The sequence below is a fragment of the Hyla sarda genome, chromosome 5 (assembly GCF_029499605.1).
Source record: "Hyla sarda isolate aHylSar1 chromosome 5, aHylSar1.hap1, whole genome shotgun sequence".
In the NCBI taxonomy this organism is placed as follows: Eukaryota; Metazoa; Chordata; class Amphibia; order Anura; family Hylidae; genus Hyla; species Hyla sarda.
This window is the reverse complement of record NC_079193.1, coordinates 36,573,564-36,590,754: the sequence shown is the minus strand read 5'-3', so window position 1 is coordinate 36,590,754 and position 17,191 is coordinate 36,573,564. Positions and strand designations below refer to the sequence as shown.

Below are 17,191 nucleotides of genomic sequence, written 5' to 3'. Positions count from 1 at the left end.
AAGTAGTTAGGGAACATAGCCTGAGTTAGCTTAGAAAAGCTTGTTTGGTGACAGGTACTTTTTAAGACCGATTCATACTATGAAGTCTCAGAGCGGAGAAATTCTGCTTAGAAATTCCGCTGCAACAGCCTCCAACTAAAAACAATGGGAGACTGCTTCTACTTCCTTGTGCACACTGCAGAATAATTTTCCCACTGCGGAAATTGCAGAAGTCCACCGAAAAAATAAATATGGAATCCACTCGGAACTGAACTGCTGTCAATGAAGATGGCGCATGGCTGAGTGGTCCTAGCGCCGATTGAGTCAGGCTTCACGCGTAATTTCTGCCTGGATATTCCCTAGTGTGAATGGGCCTTTAACAGGCTTTTCCCAGCTGGAAAATGTATAAAAATGTATATTCTCCGACAGCCTCTTTGGGGCATTTTCACACATCCGAAAAAAGTTCAGCCTCCTAACCAGCATTAGAAATCCGATGCGTACTCTTGGATTTCTGGCGTGGATTTTGACATTGCTTGTCGCTGTGGCTTTGGACCCAAAAATGACCATGCAATGTACTCTCTTATCCACATAGAATTCAACATTTCACGTAGTTATTTTTATTTTTTTCTGCAAATTAATAAATAAATAATGGGACACCAAAGAAGCGTTCTGTTTTTCTTTTTTTTTAGTGCAGCATAGACACGGATTCGGCACCAATTTTGGCTGTGTAAACCATACACTCAGGCTGTGTTCACATGTTACATTGGGTTTCATTGCAGTTCTGCGGAATCACAGTAAAAATGCAACAGTACTGCAATAAAACTGCAACATGTGAACACAGCCTAAAGTTGGGATTTATTCATACCAGTGGTCTCCAAACTGTGGAGTTCCAGCTGTCGCAAAACTACAACTCCCTGCATGCCCGGACAGCCAACGGCTGTCCGGGCATGCTTGGAGTTGTAGTTTTACGACAGCTGGAGCTCCACAGTTTAGTCACCCCTGATTTTAACCATTACGTGTATTGCTCCGACCTGTTACGCAGCGCAGTACACAAATTGTAATTATTCACATCACCTCCTGTCCCAATAGGGGCTCACAATTTAATTTCACATGCATTCACACACTAGGGCCAATTACACATTGCATAAATCCAAGTGAAACCCTGTTAAATTTTTTTAGGTATTTCGTAGGTGTTTTTGATGGATGCGTTCACACAGTGCAGTCAACTTTTTTGCAAAAACTGTGACATTTGGCTGTGCTTTTGCAATAGTTACAGCAAAAAAAACGAAATAACAATAATATTTAATTATAATTATTAATAATAATATATTTATTGATTTGTATATCGGCGACTTATTCTGCAGTACTGTATGGAGCTTGTCATCACTTTCAATAAAAAAGTTGTAAAAAAAAAAAATCGTCAAATTTGGCACACTTCATTTGCACTGTTTTTCTGGCATATGATAAATGTGCCCCCATTGTACAAATGGAAATTCCTATTCCTTCTATTCACCGACGGCCAACGTCTGGAAACTGCATTAAAAAAAAATATGCAATAAAAAAATGCACAAAAACGCCATGTGTGACCCCGACCTGTTTACTACTACTGTAGAGCAAAAAGGAAAAAAACACAAAATAGAAAGACCAACAGAATGGGAAAACATCATGGGCACCGTACGTGACCGCCAGATTTCCAGATTTGTTTATTTTTTTTATGCATTTATTTTTCTTTATATTTGACAAATATTTTATTATCAAATCGGATGCAAATTTAACGAAGAGTTTATGGGTGCACAATGCGTGCACGTTCCTGTATGACGCACAAGGGGTTAAATAGTATTCCCTTCCCCCTTTCTAGAACCACCCATTTCCAGCGCAGTGATAGTAAAAGGAGAGGGGCAGCTGGCTGGCTCTGGATTACAGAGTTGGGAAGCAGAGGCTGAGCTGCAGCTCGCTCATCATTAACCTCTTTGTTGCTGAAAAGCCGAGCGTGAATGGGATTTTATGAGAGTACAAGCAATAAATATAAGAGAGTGCTGACACCTACAATGAGGGGCCTATCATAGACTTTAATAGCCTATATATAGTTATGGAAAGCGTGCATAGCACGGGAACTAATGCCTGATTTAATATTACGTGCTCCATCAGCGTCTTACGGTTTGCATAGAAAAGCATTAGTGAAATTTCAAACTCTTGTACAATTTAGCACAAGGAACTCAAGAGTAGTGATAATGATAACGTTCAGATGGTTGAGTGTAACCGGTGATAGCCTATCCTCGAAAAACATCCAAATTGTTGATGCCACCAAAGCCGCCTTAACTTTATCTGTTTGTAAACTGTCTACATCAAGGCATACTGGGAAAACAGAACCATCTTTGTACACGAGTTTGTGTAATTGTGTACGTATCTTTCACATGATAAATGAAGCTCACGGTTCAGTGCCTCGAATTAGTGCAATTGGGGGGGGTTCTGTACCAAATAACATCAATTTAATGCAATGATCCTCGCTTCAAAGAGCTTGGCTCAACTCAAGTGTATGCGTGAGGCCACAGATGTTGTGTATCCAAGAAAATGTCTTCTCGTGGAGCCAAGGAACTAAGCAGATAGTGAAATGTTCACCCCTAACGTCTTTATTTGGCACTAGTGGACAGAATCCTAAGGCACGTAATACAGAGTCCTACAGAGTGGATGGCCCTGGCCGTTGTCATTTCTATGCATTGTTTACTTACTGAAGGCCTATTATCTAATGCATTCCTGAGATAAGATAGGCTGTTTGCAGTGGACAGTCTACTGTCTTTTCTATTCTGGTAAAACAGAATTAAGTAGCATCATGTGGGCAGCCAACAATTTAGGTGACTATACGTAACACGTATTCCCGTATCTGGCTGTTTTTGGAATTTCCCCATCTTTGATAATTATGTTAGACTTTGATATTTGGTTTCAGTGATGTGCTGAGACTTTGTTCTCAAGAGTTTCTTTCTTTTTATCTTTCTTTTTTATTTTTTTATGTGTTTTGTCAAATAATATAAAGCAAGGGGCCAATTTGTGCCATAATTCATTTATATTATTTATTTACTCTATCGATAGATAGACTTAAGTTAACACGCGGAATGGTGCAAATTTTTGCTGGAAAGAAAATCTTCAAGAATATAGTACAAGTAGAGTACAACAAATCTAACTTCATGGATTGGAATTGCTGCATATTTACGTGGGAAATATCTGCAGCTGAATACACTACAAGACGAGTCAGTGTAACAAATCCTATTTGCGAAGTGCAGAAATAAAAAAAATATATATATATTTGGTTATAAATTTTAATTCTGCAAATTATAATGGATTTTTCCAATTGAAGTCGATTTAGAAGAAGAAATTGCAGCGGAAACCGCTAGTAGTGTAATGTTGTGGATTTTGTTGATCTGCAGCTAAATCGGCAACTGCCGGATTCCATAATTTTTTTTTTTATTATTCTTTAACAGAATCCAGAGAAAAATCGGCAACAAATTCGGCACAGTTTAGTGCAGATTTGTCATGCGGATTGTTTTCAGATTTATGCAGAAATTATCCGTAGTACATTTGATGATCAGCGTGGAATAAGTAAACTAAGCCCCTAAGTTTTACCAAAGGATCTCATTAATGAATTGTTTACTAATATTTCATTTTAAATTGTTTATTCATATGTTTGTATTTATGTATTTTTTTTTATTTATCTTCACTTTATCTAATTAGAAATTATATTTGAAATCTGCTTTATTTTCTACAGCTCAGCTTCATGCCCTTCGAATGGCATGCAAGTATGAAAGTAGGCCGCGTTCCACACCGTATTAGATCCTAACAGTAAGGAAAACAGACAGCATACTATATGAAATACTGTAAATCTGATAGAAGTGATGACATTTCTACATCTGTTTTTAACAGTGTAAGTTATTTACTACCTTGTGAGGCCAAGTAAATACATTAAGTGCATGCAGAGGGTCCACTCTATTCATTGCCTATTTGCTAGCACTGTACCACCATGGCCTTAAATTGTACATTACAGTAAATACTCTAATACAAGAAAAATTTACTCAAGGTCTAGGCCTTATTATTATCATTTCTTCGGCTGGTAAACTGTGGTGGCCAAATTATAAAAATATGTTGTGCGAAAACCCACAGATGCATTTATAACAAAAATGATGTCTTTGTTGCAGAATTCTATGTGCCCCCCCCCCTTCCTATTTGCATCAATTCATTAAGTGTCCTATGACTTTTTCATCCCCTAGTAACAAGTGCTTAAATTGTGAAATACAAGAAATGTAATTAACCACTAAGATAGAAGAATAAGTGTTCTCCTCATGGCGGCAGAATGACACTGTAAATATAGTACTTCAAGACGCTGAGGGGAATTGTCAGCAGACAGGTCGGATACGTTTTATTGCATTTCCCGTTAACAAATTTCTGAGAATATGTCTAATTTATTATGCAATTTAAAAAAGAAAAAAAAAGGGGAAAAAAAAGCACAGTGCACAATATTTTCACGTCACTCTATTTTTTATCCTTACAATAAACCTTAGCGACATTGCTTATTTGAACTATAGTCACATATCACATATGCCCCCCTGCTGTTTAAGTCCATAAAGAATAAAAAATAAATAAATTAAAAAAAAAAAGAATCAAAAATATTTTTTTCGCCTTTCTCATAAAAAAAATATCTATCTAAAAAATATACAAAAATACATAAACAGTTTGCGGTGACACCTTTTCCCTTCTTTCCCTCCATCTATGTCTTACATTCAGTTATGATATCATGGTGTGATGATTACTTGCTAATTAATTTAATAGACAGCATGCACAGTTAAATATTTTTTTGCCATTGAGTGAAAGGTAGGGTGCACTGTTATCTTTAACAAGTGAACAGTAGATTAAAGACCCCTAGTAAGACATTTAACATAATACACTTCCTAACACACAAAAAAAAGCAGACTTTGTAATCCTTTCATGCAGTTCTCTATGTTTAGACTACGTATTCCCATGAAGATTATAAACACCATTTTTATGATTTTCTAATTCACGTGCACACGTTTAACCATTTGCGCTTGCACCGCCTTGGAGATCAACTAGATATAGACCTAAAAGGTTTATATTTCATTTTGTATTTTCTTATTTCTGCTTCCCCTCATGAATACTGCCATGCTTTCCTGCAAAATAATAATAATAATAATAATAATAATCCTAAACAAATCACTAAATCACCATTTAATATTATTTATGAATTGTTTTATTATTTGGAATTTTTGTGCATTATTTTTTATGTATTTTTTTATTGTATGTTTTATGTATTGCTTCTACCAGATTGGGTGGGTAAATCCAAACCATGTTCTCAGTGGTTCATTTTTAGGCCTCCATTACACATGACTTGAAGCTTTAAAAATAAAAAAACACAGCACCTGTAAAAACACCTGTTCTTTACCGCAATTGATGCAGGTTTTTTTTTTATAGTGTTTTTTTCAAAATAGTGTGTTTTCGTTCAGTTTTTTTTCTGTGCCATCCCACATTACAGATCATGTATTTTATGTATTTTTACAAGTTTTTGGTGTAAAGAAGGCCTTTAAAAAAAAATGACGCAAAATTTCACCAAAAAGGAATAGCAATACAAATTTACACATGCCACAAACTACCTGGAAAAAAACATGCCTAGAGAATGCTATGTTTGAAAAAAAATACAGCTAACTCAAAATACAACACAAGTGAAGAGAAACTTCACAAAAAAGCTTTGTTTATGGAGCCTTTTATATTTGACTTTTAAAAGGTATTCCTAATTTAAGAAAAAAAAACAAAGATTCTAGTACATGTTGTTGGTTACACTCATCAGGGGCTAAATAAGTATTTCCGCCCGAAAAGACCTGTGCCCTGAGACAGGTCAAAATTTCTGATTGGTTGGGGTCTCAGTGCTGAGACCCCAACGGATCAGAAGAAGGAGCTGAGATAAGCACGTGGTAGTGCACTTTACTCCCTGACTGTCCTTGATCTTTGTCTCTCTACCTCTCAATGGGGCAGCAAAACAAGGAACGCACATATGTCTGCTCATTCCTCTGATCGTGGGGGTCTCAGCACTAAGACCCCCCACTGATAAAAAGTTTTGACTCTTTGACATGTCAAAAAAAAAGTTTCATTACAGGTACACTGGCAGTCTTTGCTCCCAGGCCAGACTGTCAGGTACGCACCCCGTGTATTTCCTGCTCTCAGCTGCGTCGGCGCGCTCTATATTCTCCGGCGCCTCTGAGATCATAGAATTGGAGCAGCTGTGCGTCTGCAATATATTATGGGCAAAATAACACATCATTTTATTGATCCAGAATACCCCTTTATTTGTTAATTTATTTTAACAATGGGCCGTAGAATTTTAGTTTTTAGCAAACCCCCCCCCCCCAAAAAAAAAAAAAGTGCCAGTAAAAATACCTAGAAAAACATCACCAAAAAAGTAAAATTTTTATGAAAAAAAACAACTGTGTGACACCAGTTTATTGTCATTTCTATCAATTTATTTTTTATGTTTATATCAAAGAAAAAATTATCTATAACATATCTTTATGACACTTGAAAGTAGACAACTCAAAAGAACAACAAAACAAAAAAAAAAACTAAATGGTTTAAGAAGTAGGAGACAAATGGTCGCCCTGTGTTAAGTGTAGAACTGACTATTTAGTGGCTTGAACTAATTTAACTGGAGATTCCTTTCTGACATTTAGGAGCTTGGAAATTTATATTTTAGGTTAAAAAGCCATATATATAATATTTGTACATGGATTCAGTGCAGATGTTCATGTGAACACGCTTGCTCGAAATAAGGACTAGTTGGAAGAATTTATTTGAAGGCATTTTGGTCTTTTTCTGTTTAGTTGTTTATTTAAATTACTTTTTTATGTTATTTTTTTATGTTTGGCTTTTAAGCACTTAAGCTTTTATTTATTTATTTATTTATTTATTTGTAGTAAATTCACAATTTTCTTCTTCCCAGGGAGAATTTTGGGAATATCTGAGTCCGGATTCTCCCTATTAAAAATTGAGGAAAACCCTCACAATGTTATACAGAGAGAATTAGGTCCTGCTGTGCCTTTGGGAAAATCCTTGTATTGCCAAGGCCCTAATGTGCTTTTTTCCACTTGATGCACATGGAAAAAAAATCATTAGGAAAACAGCATAGACTTTTTCTTTCATGGGCAGTGAATTTCAGGAGGAGGGGGTCTGGTATGAACACAAGTAATGCCCTTTATTGGCGTATTTCTTTGTGTTATCATATAAAATATGTTGTCTAAATATATATTAAAAATAAAAACTCAAATGAGATGTATTAAACCATAAGCAGGAGCAAGTGTAGTGTACAGCGCTGCGGAATCTGTGTGCGCTATCCAAAATGAAGAATTACTATTATAGAAAAAAATAATATATAGACTATAGCAGTGTTTCCCAACCAGGTTGCCTCCAGCTGTTGCAAAACAACAACTCCCAACAACAAAATGAAGAATTACTATTATAGAAAAAAAATTGTGTATATATATATATATATATATATATATATATATATATATATATATATATAAAATACTATACCAGTGTTTCCCAACCATGATGCCTCCAGCTGTTGCAAAACAACACTCCCGGCATGCCTGGACAGCCAAAGGGCAAGCTAGGAGTTGTAGTTTTGCAACAGCTGCAGCCTCCCTGGTTAGGAAATGCTGGAGTATATGTTTTAGTAGAAAATAAATAAATAATAAAAATAAATAAATCATACAAATATATAAATAAATAAATAACTAGATAGATATGAGATAAATAAAAAGTTTTAAACTTAGGTTGTGTTAAAGGGGTACTCTGGTGGTAAACTTTTTTATTTTTTTTTAATCAACTGATGCCAGAAAATTAAACAGATTTGTAAATTACTTCTATTAAAATGTTTGTAATCCTTCCAGTACTTATCAGCTGCTGTATGCTCCGCAGGAAGTTGTGTTGTTCTTTTCAGTGTGACCACAGTGCTTTCTGCTGACACCTCTGTCCATGTCAGGAACTGTCCAGAGCAGGAGAAAATCCCCTTAGCAAACATATGCTGCTCTGTCCTAAAATGGACAGAGGTGTCAGTAGTGAGCACTATGGTCGTGACAGAAAAAAATCCCAAAAAGAAAATAATTTCCTCTGTTGTATACAGCCACTAATAAGTACTGGAAGGATTAAGAATTTTTAAAAGAAGTAATTTACAAATCTGTTTAACTTTCTTTTTTTATAAAAAAAAATTTTAAAAAAGTTTTCCATGGAAGTACCCCTTTAATATAACATGTTTATAAAATATATGTATAAATAATGTATTCTTGACCCGATATAATGGACTTAATCTTTGGAATAAATATTCAAATATATACAATTTATCCTTCTGTACGAAAGCTAAAAAATTGGCTTTTCATGCAACTAATGTATCAAATACATAAAGAAAAATTTATATTTTACCATATAATACAATATATGCAATTATATAATATATGTATATGCAAAATATAAAAAAAAAAAAGCTGAAAATGAATATTCAGACAGGTTATCCCCACATAATGTATCTAAACAACTATTTTATTGGCAGCATGTATCTAAGGCTCCTTTCACACTATATATTGTTCCGTTTAAGAACTTCCGTCAGAAGTTCCATCACAATATCGGGGAAAACCGGCCGTTACAAAACCCCTGACGGCCAACACTAAATCGCATTGCAGCCTATGGGGTTTTGTAACTGCCCGTTTGCACCCGTATATGCCCGTAATTAATTACGGACGTTATATAGTGACGGGACATCGTGGCGGAAAAATTACTGCATACAGTAATTTTTCCGCCACGATGTCCCGTCACTGTATAATGTCCGTAATGAATTACCTTCATATACGGGTGCAAACGGGCATTACAAAACCCTATAGGCTGCAATGCGATTTATTGGCGGCCGTCAGGGGTTTTGTAATGGCGGATTTTCCCCGATATTGTGACGGAACTTCTGACGGAAGTTCCTAAACGGAACAATATATAGTGTGAAAGGAGCCTAAGCTTGACATGTGTTCCTTGCAGTACCTTGGTAAGGCGCTGTTCACATTGCTTTCGGACCACAAATTGTAGCATATACATTAAGAATGTCTTACACAAAACAATCTAGCGTGCCTATAGTGTCCCTTTGCCATGCATTTGTCTGGTATGCCTTTTGTTCTGCCGCATTGAAAAGCGTCATCGACTGTGGGGGAGATTTATAATAACCTGTGTCGAGGAAAACTTGCCCAGTTGCCCATAGCAACCAATCCGATCGCTTCTTTCATTTTTCACAGGCCTTCATAAAAATGAAAGCAGCAAGCTGATTGGTTGCTATGGGCAACTGGGCAAGTTTTCCTCTGCACAGGTTTTGATAAATCTCCCCCCTATAGTGTTCAGTTCAACAGGATGTCCCCAAAAGACATATAATGCACGAAATATGTTATTGTTCAATGAGAATCAATGGCAGATATATATACAACACTATAGGGCTACATACAGCAGCACTACACAGACTTGTATGTCAATTGTACAGTGATCCCTCAACTTACAATGGCCTCAACATACAATAGTTTCAACATACAATGGGCTTTTCTGGACCATTGTAACTTGAAACCAGACTCAACATACAATCCTACAGACAGTCCAGATCTGTGAAACGTGTCAATGGCTGGAAGAACCGACCAATCAGAATGGATATTCACTGGTAAAACCCCTGTATTAGCGCGTGCACTGTAGTACTGAAGCGCATGCACTGAATTCCTGTCTGGTAGCGCCCCCTACAGTACAGGGAGGTGTTACATGTTCTGTACTACTCTTAACTTATGTCACAGTTAGCTAGTTGCTCCTTTGGACACCAGGTGAGGGCGGCTCCATTTTACTTTTTTAGGAAATTGCATGTACTGTACAGGACCCTGAAGAAGCTCCTGTCCTCTACATAGACAAGTGTTTCCCAACCAGGGCGCCTCCAGCTGTTGCAAAACTACAACTCCCAGCATGCCCGGACAGCTTTCGGCTGTCCGGGTATGTTGGGAGTTGTAGTTTTGCAACAGTTGGAGGCACCCTGGTTGGGAAACATTGACAGAGACAGTGATTACAGCTCCCAGCAGATCTTTCTTACTTTTACGTGTCACAACTGCAGGAACTGACCAATCAGAATGGGCATTTTACTGGTAAATCACCTGTATTACTGAAGTGTATGCACTGACTGGTGTCTAGTAGCGCCCCTTACAGTACAGGGAGGTATTACATGTTCTGTACTACTCTTTACCTGTGCCAGGGTTAGCTGCTCCTTTGGACACCAAGTAAGAGTGGCGCCATTTGGGACACTGGGGGTACTGTATAGGACCCTGAAGAAGCTCCTGTCCTCTACATAAACCATTATTTCCCAACCAGGGTGCCCCCAGCTGTTGCAAAACTACAACTCCCAGCATGCTGGGAGTTGTAGTTTTGCAACAGCTGGAGGCACCCTGGTCGGGAGACACTTACATAGACAGTGATTACAGCTCCCATCAGATCTTTCTTACTTTTATATGTAAAGACTTGCTTTATCTGTATTACGGTAGTTATCTACTTTATTTCCTATTTTTGGATGACATTTTGGTGGCTTCAGAACCAATTACCAGGTTTCCATAGAGTTATGGACTCAACATACAATGGTTTCAACATACAATGGTTGTTCTGAAACCGATTAATATTGTAACTTGAGGGACCACTGTATAGCCCTAACATGATGCAAACTGGGGCCTAAATTGTACTTTTCTTTACTATTGTATTTTGGATTTCAAAAATTCTATTTTGTTTAGATACATTTTTATGTGATTAAGTGAATTTACTGGGTAAGTATTGAACATTATTGTCGTCAAGGAAACTTTTTTTTTTTCTAATCGGCATGGCGACTTTTTGTTTGACAAAATATAGATAAAATCTGCTGTTCATGGGCATTACTGGCAGGATAGCAGGCAGAGCAGCTGCATAATGGGGCCCGGGGACTCAGGGGGCTATCTCCACTCACGTATAAGCTCAGTTAGCGGTGACTATGGAAGGGGAAATTGAATGCAGCCCCATTCCAAGTTTTACTATGGAGTCTCATGGTTACCCCTGCTGTGTGCATTATTCTTTCTCTGCGGCATTACTTTCTGCATTATTCATGTGCTGTGACGTCACAGTATAATACTTTGTATGTGCATTATTCCTGTGCTATGATATCATTGTGGGAATTATACCTGCACTCTGACATCACTGATCAGACTATCCCCTTAGTTTGACATCACTGTGCATTTTATATCATCAATCATGTGCCGTAACTTTACAGTGCACATTATGCCACTATTTAGACTTCACTGTGTGTATTATCCCTTCACTGTGACATCACTGTGTGCATTATACCAGGGGTATTCAACTGGCGGACCGCGGTCCAGATCCGGACTGCAGCCGCCAGTCATCCGGACCGCCCGCCGGTTCATTTGTATCGGTGTCTTTAAGACACCGATACAAATGAATAGCTGCAGCCCAGAGCAAGGGAATGCTGTGCTCCCTGCCCAGCCGCCCGGCACTTCTCTTTTGATGCAGGCGATGCAATTAGCGCTGCCTGCATCATCTGCTCTGGCCAGGCCTGACAAGAAGAGGCCAGAGCAGAGGAGCAGCGCGGGACATGGGACGGGAGCCAAAGTTCTCAGGTACAAATCTGTGTTCCCCCTCCTGTGACTCTCCAGTTGTTGTAGAACTACAGCTCCCATCATGACCTCCTGTCTGTGCATCATAGGAGTTGTAGTTCGCAACAGCTGGAGAGTCACAGTGGCAAAGTTTATGTAGGGGCACAGTGGCATCCTTAAGTCTGGGGGAATAGTGGCATAATTGTGGCATCATTAATTCTGGGGGCACAGTGGCATAATTAATTCTGGGGGCACAGGGGCATCCTTAATTCTGGGGGCACAGTGGCATCCTTAATTCTGCGGGCACAGTGGCATCCTTTAGTCTGGGGCCATAGTGGCATAATTCATTCTGGGGGCACAGTGGCATAATTAATTATGGGGGCACAGTGGCATCCTTAATTCTGCGGGCACAATGGTATCCTTAATTCTGGGGGCACCGTGGCATCCTTTAGTCTGGGGCCATAGTGGCATAATTCATTCTGGGGGCACACTGGCATCCTTAATTCTTAGGGCACAGTGGCATCATTAATTCTGGGGGCACAGTGGCATCATTAATTCTGGGGGCACAGTGGCATCATTAATTCTGGGGGCATAGTGGTATTATTTCTGGGGGCATAGTGGCATCATTATTTTGGGGGGCACAGTGGCATCATTAATTTTGGGGACACAGTGGCATTATTAATTTTAGTGACACAGTGTGTGGCAGTATTATATTCAGGGGTACAGCGTGTGGCAGTACTATACCAGAGGCCCAGTGTGTGGCAGTATTTAATTCAGGGGTACAGTGTGTGGTATTATTATATTCAGAGGGTACAGTGTGCGGCAGTATTATATTCAGAGGGTACAGTGCAGTATTCAGGTCTCCACACTTCAGTCGCTCTTTGTTCTTTCCTTCATGGCACTAAGGCCGCTGGGTGTGAACCAGGCCTTAGCGTTCAGATTCGACCTTTACCAGATGGCAAACCTGGATAAGCCGACCCTCACTAAAAATAGTTTAGTACCCCTGCTCTATACAATGACATCACTGTGTGTATTATCTTTATACGATGACTTCACTCTGTGCATATTCTCTATACTGTGACATTTCTGTGTCCATTATCTCCATACTATGAAATCATTATGTGCATTATCTCTATACTATAACATCACTGTGTGCATTATCTCTATACTGTGACATCTCTGTGTGCATTATCTCTATGCTGAGAAATCTCTATGTGCATTATCTCTATTCTGTGACATCACTATGTGCATCATTCCTATACTGTGACATCACTGTGTGTGTTTATACTGGAATACAGAGTGACAACACACTCGGCACTGCCCACGTCTGAAACTTGTTGTCTTAGGTCCACTTGGCCTGAACTAAAGGAATGAGTTAAATGTCTTCCTTTAGAATGTGGGTGCTGGTTGTTTTTAACAGTTCACTGAGATACATTTTGTATACAAGGGGTTAACTCATTGTTTACCTGTTGTTATGGTTACTCACTGTTTTAAATGCACACACCTATAGCGGGATGACATCACCAAGGGGCCTGAGGAAACACTGACAGGCGTGAAACGGCCGTCATCCAGGTGAGATGTCCCTGCCTATGACGCTCTACATGCTGCAATCCGGGGATGCTGTGTCTGTATATTGTCTCTGTTCACACTCCATGTTGAGCGAATAAATTCATTGCAAGAGAGCTGCCAGGCTGAGTGAGGTTTTTTAAACTTACTATTTGAATTTATATTTATACTGGAACATCACTGGGATGTGCAGTAAGTTTACAGTGCACATTGTCACACTATAGTGACTTCACTGAGCGCCTCTATACATCACTTTGTGCAATATTTATATTTTGTGACATCATTGTGTGCATTATCCCTGTAATGTAATATATCACTATGTGCATTATCAGTGTACTATAACTACTGTGCACATTATTGAACTAATATGACTTCACTGTGTATTGGCTTGACTGTAGTGACATGACTGTGTGTATTAACCCTGTACAGTAAGATCATGGTGTGTATTATCCCATTACTGTGTCGTTACTGTGTGTATTATCCCTGTACTGTGACATCACTGTGTGTATTATCCCTGTACTGTGACATCACTGTGTGTATTATCCCTGTACTGTGACATTACTGTGTATTATCCCTGTACTGTGACATCACTGTGTGTATTATCCCTGTACTGTGACATCACTGCGTATTATCCCTGTACTGTGACATCACTGTGTGTATTATCCCTGTGCTGTGGCATCACTGTGTATTATCCCTGTACTGTGACATTACTGTGTGTATTATCCCTGTGCTGTGGCATCACTGTGTGTATTATCCCTGTGCTGTGGCATCACTGTGTGTATTATCCCTGTACTGTGACGTCACTGTGTATTATCCCTGTACTGTGACATTACTGTGTGTATTATCCCTGTGCTGTGGCATCACTGTGTGTATTATCCCTGTACTGTGACATCACTGTGTGTATTCTCCCTGTACTGTGACATCACTGTGTGTATTATCCCATTACTGTGTCGTTACTGTGTGTATTATCCCTGTACTGTGACATCACTGGTATATTATCCCTGTACTGTGATGACATCACTGTGTGTATTATCCCTGTACTGGGACATTACTGTGTGTATTATCCCTGTGCTGTGTCATCACTGTGTGTATTATCCCTGTCCTGTGACATCACTGTGTATTATCCCTGTACTGTGACATCACTGTGTATTATCCCTGTGCTGTGACATCACTGTGTATATTATCCCTGTACTGTGACATCACTGTGTGTATTATCCCTGTACTGTGGCATCACTGTGTGTATTATCCCTGTGCTGTGTCATCACTGTGTGTATTATCCCTGTGCTGTGACATCACTGTGTGTATTATCCCTGTACTGTGTCATCACTGTGTGTATTATCCCTGTACTGTGACATCACTGTGTGTATTATCCCTGTACTGTGACATCACTGTATGTATTATCCCTGTACTGTGACATCACTGTGTGTATTATCCCTGTGCTGTGGCATCACTGTGTGTATTATCCCTGTGCTGTGACATCACTGTGTGTATTATCCCTGTGCTGTGGCATCACTGTGTGTATTATCCCTGTGCTGTGACATCACTGTGTGTATTATCCCTGTGCTGTGACATCACTGTGTGTATTATCCCATTACTGTGTCATTACTGTGTGTATTATCCCTGTACTGTGACATCACTGGTATATTATCCCTGTACTGTGATGACATCACTGTGTGTATTATCCCTGTACTGTGACATTACTGTGTGTATTATCCCTGTACTGTGACATTACTGTGTGTATTATCCCTGTACTGTGACATCACTGTGTGTTTTATCCCTGTACTGTGACATCACTGTGTGTATTATCACTGTACTGTGACATCACTGTGCGTATTTTCCCTGTACTGTGACATCACTGGTATATTATCCCTGTACTGTGATGACATCACTGTGTGTATTATCCCTGTACTGTGACATTACTGTGTGTATTATCCCTGTGCTGTGTCATCACTGTGTGTATTATCCCTGTACTGTGACATCACTGTGTGAATTATCCCTGTACTGTGACATCACTGTGTGTATTATCCTTGTACTGTGTCATCACTGTGTGTATTATCCCTGTACTGTGACATCACTGTGTGTATTATCCCTGTACTGTGACATCACTGTGTGTATTATCCCTGTACTGTGACATCACTGTGTGTATTATCCCTGTACTGTGACATCACTGTGTGTATTATCCCTGTACAGTGACATCACTGTGTGTATTATCCCTGTACTGTGACATCACTGTGTGTATTATCCCTGTACTGTGACATCACTGTGTGTATTATCCCTGTACTGTGACATCACTGTGTGTATTTTCCCTGTACTGCGACTGTACATTATGGAGATTAAAAAGGACTAGTGGCCACCTCATAAAATATGTTTGAGTGGCCTGATCACACACCTATTTACAACTTCTTAATCCTTCCTTCTGTTACTGAGATATGTGGTTTTATACATTGATTGATTTCCTAAATTGTCAGACAAACTACACTGATGACAAAAATAAAGGGAACAATTAAACAACACAATGTAAAGCAAAAACCAAGTCAATGACACTTCTGTGAAATCACACTGTCCACTCAGGAAACAACACCGATTGACAATCAATTTCACATGCTGTTGTGCAAATGGAACAGACAACAGGTGGAAATTAAAGGCAATTAGCAAGACACCCCCAATAAAGGAGTGATTCTGCATGTGGTGACCACAGACCACTTCTCAGTTCCTATGCTTCCTGTCTGATGTTTTGATCACTTTTGAATGCTGGAGGTGCTTTCACTCTAGTGGTAGCATGAGACGGAGTCTACAACCCACACAAGTGGCTCAGGTAGTGCAGCTCATCCAGGATGGCACATCAATTCGAGCTGTGGCAAGAAGGTTTGCTGTGTCTGTCAGCATAGTGTCCAGAGCATGGAGGTGCTACCAGGAGACAGGCCAGTACATCAGCAGACATGGAGGAGACCGTAGGAGGGCAACAACCCAGCAGCAAGACCGCTACCTCCGCCTTTGTGCAAGGAGGAGCAGGAGGAGCACTGCCAGAGCCCTACAAAATTAGCTCCAGCAGGCCACAAATGTGCATGTGTCCACTCAAACGGTCAGAAACAGACTCCATGAGGATGGTATGAAGGCTCGATGTCCACAGGTGGGGGTTGTGCTTATAGCCCAACGTGCAGGACGTTTGGCATTTGCCAGAGAACACCATGATCGGCAAATTCCCTACTGGCGCCCTGTGCTCTTCACAGATGAAAGCAGGTTCACCCTAAGCACATGTGACAGACGTGACAGAGTCTGGAGACGCCATGGAGAATGTTCTGCGGCCTGCAAAATCCTCCAGCATGACCGGTTTGGCGGTGGGTAAGTAATGGTGGGGGGAGGCATTTCTTTGGGGGGCAGCACAGCCCTCCATGTGCTTGCCAGAGGTAGCCTGACTGCCATTAGGTACCGCGAGGAGATCCTCAGACCCCTTGTGAGACCATATGCTGGTGCAGTTGGCCCTAGGTTCCTCCTAATGTAAGACAATGCTAGACCTCATGTGGCTGGAGTGTGTCAGCAGTTTCTGCAAGAGGAAAGCATTGATGCTATGGACTGACCCGCCCGTTCCCCAGACCTGAATCCGATTGAGCATATCTGGGACATCATGTCTCGCTCCATCCACCAATGCCACGTTGCACCACAGACTGTCCAGGAGTTGGCGGATGCTTTAGTCCAGGTCTGGGAGGACATCCCTCAGGAGACCATCCGCCTCCTCATCAGGAGCATGCCCAGGCGTTGTAGGGAGGTCATACGGGCACGTGGAGGCCACACACACTACTGAGCCTCATTGTGACTTGTTTTAAGGACATTACATCAAAGTTGGATCAAAGTCTGGTTTTCCACTTTGATTTTGAGTGTGACTCCATATCCAGACCTCCATGGGTTGATAAATTTGATTTCCATTGATAATTTTTGTGGGATTTTGTTGTCAGCGCATTCAA

The 17,191-nt window shown here is 39.9% G+C and overlaps 1 protein-coding gene across 3 annotated transcripts in view; it reads right to left on the bottom strand.

Moving 5' to 3' along the window:
* MLLT10 (MLLT10 histone lysine methyltransferase DOT1L cofactor) overlaps positions 1-9,202 on the bottom strand; it is a 258,622-nt gene extending 249,420 nt beyond the window's left edge. For 2 of the 3 annotated variants that reach the window (XR_008843863.1, XM_056519263.1), the window contains exon 1: positions 9,126-9,201. The gene's annotated coding sequence lies outside the window, so the exon portion shown is untranslated. Of the gene's footprint in view, positions 1-9,125 lie in introns of all 3 variants that reach the window. The other variant, XM_056519264.1, reaches the window with a different exon arrangement.
* Between the last annotated feature and the right edge of the window lie 7,989 nt (positions 9,203-17,191).